This window comes from Prionailurus viverrinus, chromosome X, assembly GCF_022837055.1.
Source record: "Prionailurus viverrinus isolate Anna chromosome X, UM_Priviv_1.0, whole genome shotgun sequence".
Lineage (NCBI taxonomy): Eukaryota > Metazoa > Chordata > Mammalia > Carnivora > Felidae > Prionailurus > Prionailurus viverrinus.
The window spans coordinates 1044876-1063980 of NC_062579.1; the positions used below are offsets into that span (position 1 = coordinate 1044876).

General features: G+C 39.4%; 1 protein-coding gene across 5 annotated transcripts in view; it reads right to left on the bottom strand.

Moving 5' to 3' along the window:
• The window catches only part of PUDP (pseudouridine 5'-phosphatase), a 477558-nt gene that overhangs the window by 306474 nt on the left and 151979 nt on the right, over positions 1-19105 (bottom strand). For all 5 annotated transcript variants that reach the window (XR_007148886.1, XR_007148888.1, XR_007148889.1 and 2 more), the window contains exon 4: positions 629-1753. The gene's annotated coding sequence lies outside the window, so the exon portion shown is untranslated. The remainder of the gene's footprint in view (positions 1-628; positions 1754-19105) is intronic.

Here is a 19105-nt window from a genome sequence, read left to right on the forward strand (position 1 = left end):
ATTCGTCCCCTACAAGGGTCAAGGTCACATCACTGACAAGATGGTGGTCCAAGTTAATGGCATGGCTTGGTGAATCCATTTATGTAGGCTACAATTGAAGCCTCTGAAGCTGTGCACAGCAGCTCCTGGTATAATCCTGGGCATAAATACCCTCAAGGAGACTTGAGAATAGTCCTTTTGAAAGAAGGTTAAACATCATTCTCTCAGCTACTTCCTTATAGAATTCTGAATCCGGGTTTCATTAAAAGAAGAATGTGGCAACAAAGGGACATCCTACTACTGCTTATTTAGAGATTTCAACCCTACATTACATCCCTGGGATGAAAATGAAAGCTTCTCATGTACCTAACCTACCATTCTAGGAGCCAAAATATCAAGGTGAAAAGCATCCCCTCTGATTGTCTGAGCATGGAATACAAACAAAATAATTACTGACTCAAAAGGCATTTCAAACATGGAACCATGCAAAATAGGGAAGATTCTGTTTGTAAATTCCAATCACTACTTAGAAAGACTTTAAGGAGTCATATCCTAGGCAACAGAAATGTGCTCCGTAAAAGAAATCTTCCCACAGGCTTTTCTATATTTGACAAAGTTAAGCTTACATTTAAACAAATGAGTTTCTTACCTCTCTACTGAGTGGTTCTCCAGCAAACCAGCTTTCTGTTCTCCAAGTCACTCCATGAATGGGCAGAAAGAACTGGATCCCATTGTGGGGACCACAGGCCACCTCTCATCTAAGAGGGGTAGAAACTTTCATATCAAGATGCAGATGCAGATGCTCAGGCATCAGCTGCCATTATCTTATAGGGGAGAGCTTTGTGGAAAACATCCTTGTCCCACGAATAGGAAAGTGGCATCAGTGACCAAGAATCAATGGTACATACAGTCATGGAATTGGCTCCCCATAAAAAAGACCATTTCTATGTTGATACATATCTTTTCTGGTTTAAAGAATAATCAGGGGGATAAATCTGAGACATTGGACTATGTTTACTGCAGTCATGAGATAAATTATTATTTTCTTCCATTACAGTTTGAATTTATGATTTTGGACACTTCAGTCATTAAGGCAAGGTATATAAACCTAATTGCAAACTCTCAGGACCATCGAAACAAGAACATTCCAGGGATTGCCACCTGAGACCTTTGCTTGGGGGTCCGTGTGCCGCTGCTCCTGAGTCAGTCATTTGATAAACCAAAGGCAGGGAGAAAGAGTCTCTACTAACTGATGCTACAATGCTGAGGCCCTCATCGTCCCAGGCCATGAAAACCTGCAGCATGGCAAAGAACGTCAACATGATGAAAACATCATGGCATCCAGGATGAGAATATGAATGTGGGACCACCATTTTGCAATATGGTGACCATGGATGTGGGAGAAAGATGTCAAAGTACTTCTGGACGCCTGTTTGGGTTCCAGGGCTGGCAACCTCCTGTCGTAGCAAAATGAGTTCTCCATGTGTTCCAGCCCCACAAGCCTGGTGAACAGTGCCTCAAGGACATGCAACATTCCAACAAACCCCACGGCCGTGGGATCAGGAAACTTTTAGTGTGACAGAAATTTACTATAACCTCCATCTACCTTCTTCATTTTTCAAGTCCAATTCTGCAGAGTGCACTGCAGCCCTAGTATATGATGAAATGCTACATCCTAGAGGTCTTTTGCACGTCAACGGTTTCTTTGAGGGAGACCAAGCTGGTTTTGATGCTGAATTCCATCTTCAGGGGGCAACACCATGCAAAGTTCTTTCTGAAAGAAAAGACAGAAGAACATGAATCAACAACGGAAACATGGATTTGTTTTTCCCTGTGTCATTAACATTTTGGAATAAATAAAATAGCCACTAGTTTATTTTAGTCTTAACTTACTTTTAATAAATTTTTATCATAGTCCAGATTTAAATCACCATTAACAGATGAGAAAACAGCATTAATTGACTCAATTTAGGTCCGATGTTGGTAAGGATGTTTAAACAAAGACAGATTATGAATGACAATAATTCTCTTACATTAAATCACATGACATGATTCTCTTAGATTCAAACAACAACAATAACAACAAAGAAGATATAACAAACCAAAAGAAGAAAAAAAAAAAAAAAAACTTTCCAGAATCAATTCTGGACCATCTTAGCCAAAGAATATTTTTATGGATTGTGATGATCAGTCATGACAGTACTAAGAAGTCACCAAGAGCATAAGGTAAGAATTTTGGTACAGAAGAAAATGTGAACTGTATTTCACAATCTTGGTTTCCTGTCTCTTGAGAGAACTGTGTGCACTTTGCATTACCAAGTCCATTCACCAACCTCATGAACTCTGAACTTTAGATGTCCAGGCTTAGACCTCAGAACAATGCTAAATAGGACTTGTTAAAGATCTGGAGAAGCTCAAAACAGACACGTTCATGGTCACATATGATGGAACAAGCAGAAGATAAGCAATCATTAGATAAGACATAAAACCTCCAGAATCATGGCTGTGATTTGCTTCTAGATTAATATTCTATCATCGAATATTTAGTGTTAAATAATGTAATAATGTATAAAATATAATGTTATAATAATTTGTGTCATGTTATCTGACAGTGCACTATATGCATGTTATCTTCCAAATGATGTCTCCTTGCAGCTAAACCAGTAGGCATTTGATAGAATAAATCAATATACTATAATTAAAATATTTCAACATAAACACAATGTAGGATCAGTAGGAAGTACCTTCTCTTATTTTGCTTAGTTCTTTTCCTTTTTAATATAATTTATAGTCAAGTTGACTAACATACGGTGTGTAAAGCGTGCTCTTGGTTTTTGGGGGTAGATTCCCGTGGTTCACTGCTCACATATGACACCCAGTGCCCATCCCAACAAGTGCCCTCCTCAGTGCCCATCACCCATTTTCCCCTCTCCCCCATCCCCCATCAACCCTCAGATTATTCTTTGTATTCAAGAGTTTCTTACGGTTTGCCTCCCTCCCTCCCCAATTGTAGTGTTCTAGATGTTGGGTAAGTTTGTTCCCCCAAATCCCTGTAGATAAAAAATAAACATGAAGTAAGCTGCTACCACTTTGGAAACAGACAGAGGCATACAACTATAATGGGAGTCATGTTATAGGTACAAAAGGCATATTTAAGGAATGGAATACAAGGGGGAATATACATTAATAAAAAACAATGTCACCAAATTCATCATGGATGAGATACTTCTTTGCTTAAAAACTTGATTGTGTACTGGGGCACCTAGGTGGCTCAATTGGCTAAGTGTCCAACTCTTGATTTTGACTCAAGTCATGATTGCAATCTCATGGTTGGGAGACTGAGCCTCACTTGGGTTCCAAGCTGGACGTGGAGACTGCTTAAGATTCTTTCTCTCCTTCTCCCTCTGCCCTTCCGTGCTTGTGCTCGCTCGCTTGCTCTCTCAAAAAAATAAAATAAATTAAAATAAATTGATTGTATAGCTGGATCCTGCATGAGAAGCCAGAATATAATTGTTTGACATGCATTTTAAAGTTTATTTATTTATTTTGAGAGAGAGAGAGGGCACATGCGAAAAGGGGAAGGGCAGAGAGAGAGAGAAAGAGAGAGAGAGAGAGAGAGAGAGAGAGAGAGAGAGAGAGAGAGAGAAAGAATCCTAAGCAAGTTCCAGGCTGGCAGCGCAGAGCCTGATGCGGGGCTTGATCTCAGGATCTGTGAAATCAGGACCTGAGCCCAGACCAAGAGTTGGACGCTTAACCGACTGAGCCAGACAGGCGTCCCTTTTTAACATGTGTTTTCAAATGCACATATTCTATGAACCGTTTTACTGGAATATGAAGCAAAGCATCAAGTCTCCTGCTTTGATATCCCTTCTAGAGACAGATCACAGCATTTCCTGGTTCCTGATGCAAACCAGGAGTTACAGACCGATCAGGACTAACTAAAGGTCCAGGCAGTTTTGACTGGTCCTGACCAATGGCCTTAGGGTGAAAGGCACTCTCTAACATTGGCATCAGTTATATTTAATGCTTCATTTATTTTTATCTTATTATTTTTCAATGTATGTTTACAATTTCCTTATAAAAGTCTTTGCACTAGTTTTATTCTATTCATTACTAATTCCTTGTATTTGTGTGCCTTTGTGAGAGGTATTTTCTAAAAATGTTATGTTCTAATTATTGCCATTATACTGATAAATAAGTGATGGTGAATATTTATGTTGTATCCTGCAACCTTGGTAAAACCTCATTGGTTTGAACAATTTATCTAACTATTCTTTGAGGTTTGAAGTTTTCTAGGTAGAAAATGAATAAGCTCTGAAGAATAACAGCTCCTTCCTTTATAAACTTCAAAGATTTTGATTTTTTTCTTGTTTTATTGAGCTGGACTTCAGTACCTCCAATAAAAAAGCTGAAAGGAGGTGGTAATAAAAAGCATCCTTATTCCTGATCTTAAACAAAAATACATTTACCTTTTCACTATTAATTTTATTTCAAGTCAGTTTTGTTTTATTTTTTTTAAATTTTTTTTTCAACGTTTATTTATTTTTGGGAGAGAGACAGAGCATGAACGGGGAAGGGGCAGAGAGAGAGGGAGACACAGAATCGGAAACAGGCTCCAGGCTCTGAGCCATCAGCCCAGAGCCCGACGCGGGGCTCGAACTCACGGACCGCGAGATTGTGACCTGGCTGAAGTCGGACGCCCAACCGACTGCGCCACCCAGGCACCCCAAGTCAGTTTTGTTTTAAATGATGTTTATCGGGGTAGGAAAGTTGCTTTCTGTCCCTAATTGGTAAGGACGTCCTTGAAAAAGAAAAAGTCAGGAATATTGACTTTATCAACTGCTTTTTCTCAATCTATCAAAATGATTATATAGGTTTTTATCTGGTGATTAATAGATTGGTCTTTCTAATATTAATTCAGCATTGTATTTCTCAGATAACCCCAATTATTCCATGTAATTATTATTCTGTATACATTGCTAGATTATTTTATTATTATTTTAAGATGTTTGTTCTTAGATTTAATAAAATTTATTCTCCTTGGATAACCTGGTTATTAAAGTTAGGTAGCCTCATAAAATGAGTTGAGAGAAGTTCCTTATTTTTCTGGTTTTTGGAAGAGTTGTATTGGTTTGGAATTATTTGTTGATAGCTTGCGAGAATCAACGTATAAAATCATGTGGTTACAGGTCTTTCAGTTTTTAAATTTTTTTTTTAATATTTATTGTTTTGAGAGAGACAGAGAGACAGAGACAGAGGTAGAGTGTGAGTGGCGGAGGGGCAGAGAGTGAGGGAGACACAGAATACGAAGCAGGCTCTAAGCTCTGAACTGTCAGCACAAAGGGCGAGATCATGACCTGAGCCGAAGTCCACGCTTAACCGACGGAGCCACCCAGGCGCCGCTCAGTTTTAAAAATTTATCTGTTTCTTGGGGCCCCTGGCTGAGTTGGTAGAGTGTGTGGCTCTTGATCTTGGGGTCATGAGTTCGAGCCCCATGTCAGGTGTAGAGATTGCTTAAATAAATAAACTTTAAAAATAAATAAATAAATAAATTGGGGTGCCTGGGTGGCTCGGTTGGTTGAGCATCCAACTTCAGCTCAGGTCATGATCTCGTGGTTCACAAGTCTGAGCTGCGCATTGGGCTCTGTGCTGACCACTCAGAGCACGAAGGCTGCTTCGGATTCTGTGTCTCCTTCTTTCTCTGCCCTCCCTAGCTCATACTCTGTCTCTCTCTCTCTCTTTCTCAAAAATAAGTGAAACATTGAAAAAAATTTTGAAAAATAAATAAATAAATAAATACAATTTATGTTTCTTCTTGAGTCAGTTATAACTTTCTAGGATTTTGAAAATTTACATTTTTTAATTGGTGTGAAATTAACACTATCATTTTATTATTTTCTTGATCGTGGCAGTTTCTATCCTTTTTCTTTGTTTATTCTAATAGTATATTTCTTTCTCATATTCTCTTTCTGTCCTTCCTAATCAATCTTGCCAGAGGTTTTCCAGTCTTACTATTTTATTCTTTCTGCTTCGGCGAAGTTTAATCTGTTGTTCTTTTTCTAATGCCCTATGCTACATGTTCAACTCATTGGTGTCCGTCTTATTGTCTCTTCTAACATCAACACTTAAGATTTTAAATTTCCCTTTAGATACTACTCTATAGTATCTCCCCTTTTTAAAGTATATAGTATTATTGTTGCTTATCTATATCTTCTGTTCCATTATGATCTCTTTTTGACCCATCAATTTTTTAAAACATGTGCTTTAAAAATCTAAAATATGGAGGTTTTCTACTTAACTCTTTATTCTTCATTTCTAACTTAATGCATTATGGAGAATGTGACTCATATGATACAAGCCTGATGAGATTTATTGACCACCTGCTTTATGAACTAAGCATTCAATTTTCATAAACATTCCATGTATTACCTTGAGAGAATGTATTTTTCCTTTGTTGCCTGTACATTCACATGTTAACATGAAATGTATTTTTTTTTCATTATATTTTCTGTTTAAAAATTTTCCACCTTGTAGGAAAGTTACTGAATTATAGAGCAATGTTCGAAAATTAATTCAAATATGTTTATAGAGTGCTAAGCACATGCTTATGTATGCCTATATACTACGTGTTAAGAATACAGTGACGAAAGAGAACGACATAGTGTATGTTCCCATGGACCTACCATAGTGTCTAGAGGGGAAAAGGGATAAATACTCACATGGTTACTTACTGTTGTGTTAAATGCCACAAAGGGAAAGCACAGTGTGCAATGAGGAAGGTTCTGTCTGAGATAAAGTACTCTAGCTACAGCATGTGGGGCATCATTAACTGTACTCAGAAGTCTGCATACAGAATATAGAAAAGTCACCCAAGTATGTGAATCATCAAGAATGGAAGGGGAGAAGATATATGCAAATGACATATCTGATAAAGGGTTAGTATTTAAAATCTATAAAGAACTTATCAAACTCAACACCTAACAAACAAATAATCCAGTGAAGAAATAGGCAGAAGACACAAATAGACAATTTTCCCAAGAAGACATCCAGATGGCCAACAGACACATAAAGATGCCAACATCACTCATCATCAGGGAATTACAAATCAAAACCACAATGAGATATCTCTTCACACCTGTCAGAATGGCTAAAATCAACAACCCGGGAAACAACAGATGTTGGCAAGGATATGCAGAAATGGGGAACACTCTTGCACTGTTGGTGGGAATGCAAATTGGTGAAGCCACTCTGGAGAACAGGATGGAGATTCCTCAAAAAATCAAAAATAGATTTTTTTGACCCAGGAATTGCACTACTAGGTATTTATCCAAAAGACACAAAAATGAGAATTTGAAGGGGCACATGTACCCCAATGTTTATAGCAGTGTTATGGACAATAGCCAAATTGTGGAAAGAGCTCAAATATTCACTGACTAATGAATAGATAATAAGATATGATGTGTGTATATACACAATGGAATATTACTTGGAGGTCAAGAAGAATGAAATCCTGACATTTGCAAAATGTGGATGGAACTAGAGTGCATTATGCTAAGTGAAATAAGTCAGTCAGAGAAAGACAAACATATGATTTTACTCATGTAGAATTTAAGAAACACAACAGGTGAACATGGGAAGCAAAGGGAAAACAAGATAAAAACAGAGAGGGAGGCAAACCATAAGAGACTCTTAAATACAGAGAACAAACTGAGGATTGCTGGAGGGGTGTTGGGTATGGGCATGGACTAAATGGGTGATGGGCTTAAGAAGGCACTTGTTGGGATGAGCACTGGGTATTATATGTAAGTGATGAATCACTGGGCTCTACTCCTGAAACCAATACTACACTATATGTTAACTAATATGAATTGAAAAAAAAAAAGGAAGGTTCAATGGTTCAAGTACAGGTCTGTCTCCCTACCCTATCCCTCTTTCATTCTCATTCCCCTCCCTATCTCCACTAGGTCCTCGTGTCTTTTCTTTCTTGCTTTCTTGCTTGCTTTCTTTCATCTTTCTTCCACTCATTCATGTGTCTACTTTTTGGTTCCTCACTACCACAGATGTCTGTCTCTGGAAGCATATTATTGGGTGCTTAGGACAAAACTGCACAACTCTGTGGGTATTATCTGCTCAGTAGAGTTTCTAATGACACACCCAATAAATTAATTTTTCCTGTCCAAAAGTTACATGGTTTATCAAATTTTGTTGTTAATTGGAAAGGTGCATATGTAAATATCAAGGAATATTTTTAAGAAGTTACCATGCTTTGTATTATCCTAACAAATGCAATCACCTAAAGTGAGGGTTCCTTTCATCATGTTCAACAGATAATTTATATTGTAATTGTGTGAAGTTAGAGAAGTTTTTCTTTTTTTTTTTTTTTTTTTTTTTTTTTTAAATTTTTTTTTTTCAACGTTTATTTATTTTTGGGACAGAGAGAGACAGAGCATGAACAGGGGAGGGGCAGAGAGAGAAGGAGACACAGAATCGGAAACAGGCTCCAGGCTCTGAGCCATCAGCCCAGAGCCCGATGCGGGGCTCGAACTCACAGACCGCGAGATCGTGACCTGGCTGAAGTCGGACGCTTAACCGACTGCGCCACCCAGGCGCCCCTAGAGAAGTTTTTCTTGTTGTTGTTGTTAGGTGGATTACACTGAAGACTCATATTGCCCTGACAGTCAATTAAAATGTCTGGTTATTTTTATTATACATTTATTGAGTCTTATCTCCTCAAGTTGTTACTTGAGAGGCTGACATATCTGACCGCGTACTTTGCTGATATCAGTCTCCATCTTGTTAGATTCATTTCATCAATCCAGCACAGCAATAGCCCTGGCTTATTTTGGTCTCAAGTGTATCACTCAATCCATTAGCTAATCATCTCAGCTTCCCCTACTTTGTAACCCTGATCAGCAGACTATCCATTTCTTCATCCAAGTCATTAACTAAAATGTCCATGGGAGAGGACCAATGAGCAAACGAGAGAGAGACCAAGAGAAACAATCCTCCAGTTGGACATCCCTCCCTTAATCTTTAATTTCAAAAGTTTAACCTGATCTTATTTGTATTTTCATCCAGTTCTCAAAACTATGATTAAAAAACTTTGTCAAAATTTTGCTCAAATGAAGATACTATCCTTCAAGCCTACTACGTTTCTTGAGTTTATCAATCCAGTAAAATGATTTTAGTCTGGCATGATTTCTTCATAATGAGCCCACCCTGACTCATGGTGACCTCCACTTTCTAATTTAAGTGCTCACCAACCAGCCTTTAAAATAGTCCATTTCCAAATTATCCTTAGGGATGACATTAAGCTCATGTTCTCTCAGAGCTAAACACTTTGTTGGTGATCTCATGTGAGTTCTAATCATCAAATCCAGTGTCTTCCGCTATCCCTGCTAGACCTCCTCATGGCATTTGACATTGTCAAACACCCCACATTTCTTGCTCACACATTTGTGCAATTCATCTTCTTCTTGGTCTTTTAAAAATCAGAACATTTGGTCACTTCCAATTTCCTGGATGGAAATCTCTGCTCCTTATAAATGACTTCTCAACATTGCCAGTGATAATCATTCCACACAACTGGTGAGCTCTTTCATGAATTTGAGAAGCAAAATTTGAAAGTTAGAACGCCTTTCTCCACAACGTGTTTCCCCTTCTAATCTCCTCGCAGTCTTGAGATTTTAATGTTTTTCTAAATGTTAGTTTCACAATTACCTGTGTGCAAGTTACTCTCAAGGACAGAGCAGAGGAAGCAATATAAAAGTCCAAGATATAGTCTGTCTTGCTATGAAAGAATTAGTCAATGGTTCTTATCATTGCTTAGGTGACAAAACAGAATTTAAAGTTCTCTCTGTGGAACACCCTGATATTATGAAAGACCATAATTATTGGTAGCTCTCTTCATCTTTTGGCTGGTTTGGCCAGCCACAATCACCCCATTCTGGGGTTTTCTGCAAATAACTGCTTGTTTGGTTTTGTCTGATTTGAGGAGATTAGTAGTCAAAAAATCAGACAAGGAAGAGGATGTGAAACAATTATGGAAAATAATTATGGAAAACAGAGAAAAATAAAAATAAAAACGAATTATGGGAGGAAATATTTAAAGTTAAGACTAATTTGTTATTGCAGTTAATTGTGGTGAGTTGTGAAAAGACCACAGCCATCACATAATTTTAGAAGCAAGGATCCAAGGGAAATTTGGTGTTGCAGAGGGCAACTACTAAGGTTGTTGTCAAGAAGCTGTGAAGGTTCCCCCAAAATGTCCATTACTTGAGTACAAGCAGTTCCTTGAGCAGAGCTAATTCCTACCTATTGTTCTCCCTTGGGATTTGGTAGCCTTTTTGAGGGAACAAGTCAGTAAAAAACAGGTATTTGTTTCTTAAACTCCTCCATCTGTACTTCATAAAAGGATTAAAGACAGTGTTAAGTTTGCCTAAAGAGACAAATGTCTGGAGAAGGTGGATAGATGTGAAGTACTCCAGAGTAAAGGAGAAGTAGTTAGATGCCATAGGATGGAGACATTTCTTTTTACTTCCCAAGTTTATTATAGCCTATATATTTCCTCTTACTGATGATTTCTCAAGCTGTTAAACAACAAAATAATATATATCCTTCTCTCCAGGACTATCATTAAATTGGCAAACAGAAATTACTGTTTACACTATAGTGTGGCTTTGGGTAAAATAAAGTGAGAGGAACATTGGCAGACAGAAAGGACAGTGGCAGCCATAAAGAATTCATGAGAACTGTAACTACCTGGGCTCTGTGGGAGAAAGATTTAGAGCATAGTTTTCAGTCAACCCTGAGAAGTACCTGTGAAGACCTCGTATTTTTTAGCTAGACTATTCCATAGAACACTAAGTGAGGTCTTCTCTCCCTCTTCTAGCTACACAGTTGAACTCAAAAGCTCTTCTGATATCTTTCATAGTTTTAAATGCTTTACTTAATTATTTAATTCTCTTTTTTTAATGTAACTCTACACCTAATGTGGGGCTGAAACTCGTGACCCCAAGATCAAGACTTGCATGCTCTACCAACTGAGCCAGCCAGGTGCCCTGGGCTTAAGACTTCTTAACGCTTTTCTTAAAAATTTCTGCAAAGACTTTATATTCCTGGATTGGTTCTGTGCCCATCCTCTCATATTTGGCCCATGTTCTGAGTTCACTCAGATGGCTTCTTTGTGATGATCACAATCTCTGTTGAAATGTCAGCTTTCCTGTATCCATTAGGATTATTTGCCATTGCACGGTCATGTTTTTCTTTTGGAAAATTGCCTGTCCAGTCTCTGTTCTTGCTCCACATGTAAATGAACGTCTTATTTTTGATTTTCATGCTACACATTTTTAAATGTTTATTTATTTTTGAGAGAGAGAAAGAGAGAGAGGGAGGGAGGGAGGGAGGGCAGGGAGAGGGTGACATAGAATCCAAAGCAGTTTCCAGGCTCTGAGCTGTCTGCACAGAGCCTGACACAGGGCTCAAACTCACAAACTGCGAGATCATGACCTGAACAGAAATCGGATGCTTCACCAACTGAGCCACCTGGTGCCCCCGCATTTTTTAAAAAGAAAGCTACCTGTCTCTCTGAAACTGATAATTCCCTACAAAACGCCAACAAGTGCATGGAAGGTTTTAGATTCCTCCCTGGTTTATGTGACCCTCCTTGCCATTTCTTGTCAAATCTCCTCTTCCATATTTTAATTTTTTTTCTATAGTATTTTCCCATTGTGTTTCAGAGTACCGTTATATACAACTTAGACACTCTATGCCTGTTTTTGTGGCCTCCAAGCATGTTTGCCCATCAGTACTGTGCATTATAATGTAGCCTTACTCACAGTTGGTAGGGGGCCTCCTCATCTCAAAACCCGTCGTTTTTGTGGGAGTGAGTCGTGAAAACCTCACCCATTTTTCTCAGCATGATCAGCAGAACAGAGTTGCTACCATCTTTAAACTCTGTTCTGTCACGCTACGCTTGTAACCACCTGGCGACCACACAATTCCTTGACTAATCGTGTGCCCCCTGCTTCTTTTCTGCATCCTGACTCGGCATCCCTGATTTGCTTTTTTCCAACAAAGTTTTGCCTTTTGGGCTTTGCCACCCACCCTGAAGAACATATTGGAGGTGTCTCCCCTCCTCTGGCATCCCCCTTGACACTGATCAAGTTTTACTTAAATTAGGAGACTTTCTTCATACATCGTGGTTCATCACTGGTGTGTTTCTTCACTTCATCAAACATGAAATTGAACTTTAACACTGTCCTTCTCTTTGTTGTTTTCCATTGCTTTGGTCAGGACAGCAGAGATATCTGTAGCTAAGATTACCAGTGAGAAATTTGTTATTTCTGTTTGTTTCTAAAATTGTGAAATATAAAACAAATACAATATGCTAATCACCTCCACTGTAATTGCCTTACAATTACATATGGGTCCCTTACATGTTTTTAATGTTTTTGCTTTTGGGTCCGTATCTCCTACGAGACTGCTAATTCCGTGAGCGTTGACTCACACAGCACATGTTGGTTGGTTGTTGAGATGAATTGACCTAATTAGAGAAACGATTTCATATTCTTCTCATTTCATACAAGGATATAATAGGCCTTGGGGTGGGAGGAGCAACACAAATTTGATCACACTTGTTTTCACATATTAAGACTGACAATATTCAGATGGTTGACATCACTCAACGTGGCTTTTTTTCCCCTCAGTTTTCAAGTTCTACTTCAAATGCAGTCTTTATGAATGTAAAAAAGTGCATGTGTCCTGATGAATGCAGCTTTCCAAGGTTCTGGGAAGGACTCTGGATTTCCTTTGTTTCAATTCTCATGGAACCATTTCTTTTTTTTTTTTTTTAATATCTTTAATGTTTATTTTTGAGAGAGACAGAGACAGATTATAAGTGGGGGAGGGGCAGAGAGAGAGGGAGACACAGAATCCAAAGCAGGTTCCAGGCTCTGAGCTGTCAGGGCTTGAATGCATAGACTTGAACTCACGAACCGTGAGATCATGACCTGAGCTGAAGTCGGACACTTAACCGACTGAGCCACCCAGGTGCCTGTCATGGGACGATTTCTTTGCTGCCCTCTTCTCTGTGTTCACAAACCCAGAGACACCTGCTTGGCAACAAACAGACTCAGCCTGTTGTATCTTGCTTCCTATTTCTGGCATTCTTTTATGTCCTCCTGTGGATAAGTAATGCCAGGGAATTTTGAAATGGGAAGTACTCTTAGGATCTAACTCCAGCTCCCTTACTTTCCAGACTGAGGACCTGAGACCAGGATCCAGAGAGGCACACACAATTTGTCAGCTAGTGAGCAGGAGAGCTAATTTTCCTGAGATCAAGTTTCATGTTCTTTCCATGGCCTTTATTTTGAACTTGAGCATCAGGTGAGTAGACAAGTACACACAGTGCAACAGCAATTATGTCCCTGGAAACACAAAGCATCACCTTCAAGCTCAACAACTTGGCAGCTACTTAAACTTCAGTTTTTGCTCCAAGTAAAAATAAAATATAATGGGTCTCATTAGCATAAATGTGACATTTAGGTACATCCAGGGCACATAGACACTTTATGTTTCTGGGTGATGAACATCTTTTTGCTTTCAAATAGATGTCCTTTGTTTATGTTTATCACGGTCTCAAATTCCTCTCTTCTCAGATGATGGTATAAACGGAATATTTCTGCCACTCCTTTTTCCTATTTTAAATGATTCTTTAAAATGTATGAAATACATGGTGAAAATAATGGGCAATGGCAGGTTATCTAAGCAGCCGATTTAGGCAGTCACAAACAAGATACTAACCTGCATGACAGGCAAGAAAAAATTCTTTTTTTTTTAAACCATACTACTCAAAGCCATCCACAGTCTCTTTTTTCCCCCAATTTTTTAAATGTTCGTTTGTGGTTGAGAAAGAGAGACACACAGGGCAAGCAGGGAAGGGGCAGAAAGAGAGGGAGACACAGAATCCGAAGCAGGCTCCAGGCTCTGAGCTGTCAGCACAGAGCCTGACGTGGGGCTCAAACTCACAGACTGCGAGATCATGACCTGAGCTGAAGTTGGCCACTCAACCAACTGAGCCACCCAGGCACCCCAAGAGAAACATCTTAAAGGCAGAACAAAACTCAAGTGGAAGAGACTGATTGGAGGATCAACACAACAATCTGCACAACCTGAACCACAGAATTCAGCAGGTATGCAGCGCAGAGAGGTGAATTTGGGGAGCGAGAAGCTGCAGAGGGTAGAGAGCCACTTTTGTGGGCAGAGAGAGGATGGAGACTGCGGTGGGGAGAGAATACGGGAAAAGCACCCCTCCCCAAAAGCAGCTGGAGAGAAAGTGGAAAATTGGAAACAGCCACAGGAACTAAACTAAAAAGGGAGAAAGGAGAGAGGAGAGGGTTTAAATTCCATTAAGACTGTAAACAAGGTGAGCGCAAAGGCTGCAACTCCGCAGCTTGATACCTGGCAGTGCTCTGGTGGGAAGGACGAATCCCCAGGAACAGAGTGGGGTCCAGGAGGTTCTTGGGCCACACGGGAAAAAGCGGTTCCACTGCCAGAAGGACATTTGGTGGAGACTGTTGAAGCCACCTGGACCCAGCAGACCCCAGAAAATGGCCACATTCGCTGGTGCTGGGGCAAGGTTGTTGACGGTGAAGCCTGGTGCCAGATGTGAGTTGTGATTTCCCATAATCCCTGAAACTCTGCTGCTACACCGTCCCGGGAACTTTTTGTGGGGTGGGCTGGCATTGGGCCATAGTCTCGGGGCACCAGCAGCAGCAGGGTCCAGCAAGCATTCCTGGGTGCAGACGACATTCGGCCATTGCTCATTCGGCCAGTGCTCGGTGAGACCCTCCCGCAGAGGGGCGGAATGGGTCAAAGCCACAGTCCTTCATAAGTAAGGGGCCAGGAAAACAACCACATCTGAGACAAAACTCAGGAGAGAGGTACTCCCTGGGGCTTGGTCACAGAGAGTGCAAAAGCAGGCAGTGGACAGAAGCTGAAGACAGAGGACAGTACACGAATGCTGACCCGGGAGAAGAGACTAGGTAGCTGGGTGGCACCATTTTCACCACTCTCGTGCATGTGCAGATACACTGAGGAGAGCCTCAACAATCCACCCCAGTAGGCTAGCAGTGCCATCTAGTGGAGAACAGAGCGGTTACACTGAGTCCCGCCCAACTGGGCCACCTTTGCTCTCAAGACCACAAGTCTCACTGCCGGCTTAGTTTATGGAGAATACAGCGGTACATAGACAGACCTCTAGGGGAAAACAAAGTAATTTCAGTCTTACTTCAATCTGTTAGCAGGTTCATCTATTCAATTTTCTTTCTTTTTTTTTCTTTTATACTTCTATTCTTTTTTTTGAATACAGGAAGAGAAAAAATTAATTTTTATTTTCAATTTTTATTAAAAATATTTTTCTTTAATTTGTATTACTATATTTTTTACTTTTGTGTAAATTTTTTCAAATTCTCTTTTACTTCCATCATTTTACTTTAGTCTACTTCAGTGTATTCATCTTTTCAAATTGTCAAACAATTTGAAAAACAATTTGAATACTTGCCATCCTACTAAAGAATGAATGGGAAACCAATAAGTTAAAGAGGAAATTAAAAAGTATATGGAAGTCAATGAAAATGGTAGCACCACAACCCCAAACCTCTGGGATGGAGTAAAGGTGGTCATAAGAGGAAAGTATATAGCAATCCAGGCCTTCCTAAAGAAGGAAGAAAGATCTCAGATACACAACATAATCTTACGCCTTAAGGAGCTGGAAAAAGAACAGCAAATAAAACCCAAAACCAGCATAAGACACGAAATAAAAACATTAGAGCAGAAACTAATGCTATCAAAACCAAAAAAACAAAACAAAAACAAAAACAAAAACAAAAAAAACCACTAGAACAGATCAATGAAACCAGAAGCTGGTTCTTTGAAAGAATTAACAAAATTGATAAACCACTAGCCAGTTTGATCAAAAAGAAAAAGGAAAGGACCCAAATAAATCAAATCAAGAATGAAAGAGGAGAGGTCACAACCAACACAAAAGAAAAACAGGAAGACAATATTATGAGCAATTATATGCCAATAAAATGGACAATCTGGAAGAAATGGACAAATTCCTAGAAACATATACGCTACCAAAACTGAAGCAGGAAGAAATAGAAAATTTGAACAGACCCATAACCAGTAAGGAAATCGAATTAGTAACCAAAAATCTATCAAAAACAAGAGTCCAGGGCCAGATGGCTTTCCAGGGGAATTCTACTAAACATTTAAGGAAGAGTTAACACCTATTCTTTTGAAGCTGTTCCAAAACAAAGAAATGGAAGGAAAACTTGCAGCAACCTCTTTATATGAAGCCAGTATTACCTTGATTTGAAAACCAGACAGAGACCCCACTAAAAAAGGAGAACTATAGACCAATTTCCCTGATGAACATGGACGCAAAAATCTTCAACAAGATATTAGCCAACGAGATCAAACAATACATTAAAAAAATTATGCACCACGACCAAGTGGGATTTCTACCTGGGATGCAGGGCTGGTTCAATATCCGCAAAACAATTACTGTAATTCATCACATCGATAAAAGAAAGCACAAGAACCACATAATCCTCTCAATAGACACAGAGAAAGCATTTGACAAAATACAGCATCCTTTCTTGATAAAAACCCTCAAGAAAGTAGGGATAGAAGGAGCATACCTTGAGATCATAAAAGCCATATATGAAAGACCCAATTTGGGGTGCCTGGGTGGCGCAGTCGGTTGAGCGTCCAACTTCAGCCAGGTCACGATCTCGCGGTCCGGGAGTTCGAGCCCCGCGTCAGGCTCTGGGCTGATGGCTCGGAGCCTGGAGCCTGTTTCCGATTCTGTGTCTCCCTCTCTCTCTGCCCCTCCCCGGTTCATGCTCTGTCTCTCTCTGTCCCAAAAATAAATAAATGTTGAAAAAAAAATTTTGAAAGACCCAACAATTATATCATCCTCAATGTGGAAAAACTGAGAGCTTTCCCCCAAAGATCAGGGAGAAGACAGGGATGTCCACTCTCATCACTGTTATTCAACATAGTATTGGAAGTCTTAGCCTCAGCAATCAGACAACACAAAGAAATAAAAGGCATCCAAATCTGCCAGGAGGAGGTCAAACTTTCACTCTTGCAGATGACATGATCTTCTATATGAAAAACCCTAAAGATTCCACCAAAAGCTGCTAGAATTGATTCATGAATTCACCAAAGTTGCAGGATATAAAATCAACGCACAGAAATCAGTTGCATTCCTATACACCAACAATGAAGTGACAGAAAGAGAAATCAAGGAATTGATCCCATTTCCAGTTGCACAAGAAAACCATAAAATACCTAGGAATAAATGTAACCATAGAGGTGAAAAATCTATACACTGAAAGCTATAGAAAGCTTATGAATGAAACTGAAGAAGACACAAAAAAATGGAAAAAGATTCCATGCTCCTGGATAGGAGGAACAAATATTGTGAAAATGTCAATCCTACCCAAAGCAATCTACATATTCAATACAATCCCTATCAAAATAACACCAGCATTCTTCACAGACCTAGAACAAATAATCCTAAAATTTATGGAAACAGAAAAGACCCCAAATAGCCAAAGCAATCTTGCAAAAGAAAACCAAAGCAGGAGGCATCACTATCCCAGACTTCAAGCTATACTACAAAGCTGTAACCATCAAGACAGTATGGTACCAGCACAAGAACAGACACTCAGATCAATGGAACAGAATAGAGAACCCAGAAATGGACCCACAAATGTATGGCCAGCTAATCTTTGACAAAGCAGGAAAGAATATCCAATGGAATAAAGATAGTCTCTTCAGCAAGTGGTGCTGGGAACACTGGACACCGACATGCAGAAGAATGAACCTGGACCACTTTCTTACCCCATACACAAAAATAAACTCAAAATGAATGAAAGACCTAAACGGAAGACAGGAAGCCATCAAAATCCTCGAGGGGAAAGCAGGCAAAAACCTCTTTGATCTCGCCCGCAGCAACTTTTTACTCAACACGTCTCTGGAGGCAAAGGAAACAAAAGCAAAAATGAACTACTGGGACCTCATCAAAATAAAATAAAATAAAATAAGATAAAATAAGATAAAATAAAATTAAATTATTAAATTAAATTAAAAAAAAAAAGCTTCTGCACAGCAAAGGAAACCATCAGCAAAACTAAAAGGCAACTGACAGAATGGGAGAAGATATTTGCAAATGACATATCAGATAAAGGGTTAGTATCCAAAATCCATAAGGAACTTATCAAACTCAACACCCAAAAAACAAATACTCCAGTGAAGAAATGGGCCAAATACATGAATAGACACTTCTCCAAAGAAGACATCCAGATGGCCAACCAACACATGAAAAAATACTCAACATCACTCATCATCAGGGAAATACAAATCAAAACCACAATGAGATACCACCTTACACCTGTCAGAATGGCTAACATTAACAACTCAGGCGATAACAGGTGTTGGCGAGGATGTGGAGAAAGAGGATCTCTTTTGCATTGTTGGTGGGAATGCAAACTGGTGCAGCCACTGTGGAAAACAGTATGGAGGTTCCTCAAAAAACTAAAAATAGAACTACCCTACGACCCAGTAACTGCACTACTAGGCACTTATCCATGGGATACAGGTGTGCTGTTTCAAAGGGACACGTGCACCCCCATGTTAATAGTAGCACTATCAACAATAGGCAAAGTATAGAAAGAGCCCAAATGTCCATCGATGGATGAATGGACAAAGAAGATGTGGTATATATGGAGTATTACTCAGCAATCAAAAAGAATGAAATCTTGCCATTGGCAACTATGTGGATGGAACTGGAGGGTATTATGTGAAGTGAAATGAGTCAGTCAGAGAAAGACAAAAATCATGTGACTTCACTCACACGAGGACTTTAAGAGACAAAACAGATGAACATAAGGGAAGGGAAACAAAAATAATATAAAAACAAGGAGGGGGAAGAAACAGAAGAGACTCATAAATATGGAGAACAAACTCAGGGTTACTGGAGGGGTTGTGGGAGGGGGGATGGGCTAAATGGGTACAGGGCACTAAGGAATCTACTCCTGAAATCACTGTTGCA